This window comes from Cynoglossus semilaevis, chromosome 15 (assembly GCF_000523025.1).
Source record: "Cynoglossus semilaevis isolate Cse_v1.0 chromosome 15, Cse_v1.0, whole genome shotgun sequence".
Lineage (NCBI taxonomy): Eukaryota > Metazoa > Chordata > Actinopteri > Pleuronectiformes > Cynoglossidae > Cynoglossus > Cynoglossus semilaevis.
In genome coordinates this window covers 1,867,247-1,868,053 of record NC_024321.1, presented here as the reverse complement: position 1 = coordinate 1,868,053, position 807 = coordinate 1,867,247, and the positions used below count along the sequence as shown (strand labels likewise).

The 807-nt window shown below is 45.0% G+C and overlaps 1 protein-coding gene across 2 annotated transcripts in view; it reads right to left on the bottom strand.

Moving 5' to 3' along the window:
- The window catches only part of pcdh19 (protocadherin 19), a 78,325-nt gene that overhangs the window by 36,095 nt on the left and 41,423 nt on the right, over positions 1–807 (bottom strand). The window lies entirely within an intron of this gene.

The following is an 807-nucleotide window of genomic DNA, read 5'->3' as shown; positions in this document are numbered from 1 at the left end:
GGATGGAAAGAACAACGACGTTGCCTCCGTGTATCCAGACTGACAAATCTTAATAGAAAAGGAAGATCCAGTTATGAAAGACAAACAAAGATGTGCGAAAGTTGCACCAGGAGTAGCATGAACTGAGAGAAAATGGCTTTTCCCCCAGAGAGAACACAAACATGGGGCAGTGTCCCTGCCGATGAAAATTTTTTTTTTTTTTTAATTTTGAATAAAATATTACGCAATGATTTATTCTGGGTACAAAATATCCAGCTGGGCTTCTGTAATAGGAAATGATCTCTGATTGGTTGCTTTTGGTAAAGGAAGCAAGTGTAACAGTACACTGTAATCCCTTACGTTACCCCGATAACGTCTGTTAATGTTTTGCGCCGACGTCACAGACGAGCGAGCATTTCTCCCGCCTCACCCTCTGACTTTTATCTCACCCGCCGCTCTAACTGACGAAAAGGACCGGCTTTTCTCTCCGCGCCTCTGTCACATTCCTTCACATACATGCACACACTATCACTGCCTCTGTCTCTTTTCTGCTTCATTACAAATGCCGCGCTCTGACAATCTCTGCCTACCACCCCCCCCTCCCCAATGACGGCAGTGGCGCCTGAGCTCCACGCCTCAGGGCGGACACCAGCAGCTCGCACTCGGTCTGAAACCACAGCCACCGCCAAGATGTCAACACTGCAACACAGAAGCTCGGAGACACAGAGCAAGACATTGCTACAGAGTCACTTTTTTTTTTTTTTTTTTTCCCTTTTTAGATATTTTAGGCAACTGGATTTTTTTTTTTAATTTGGGGTTTTTTGTTAC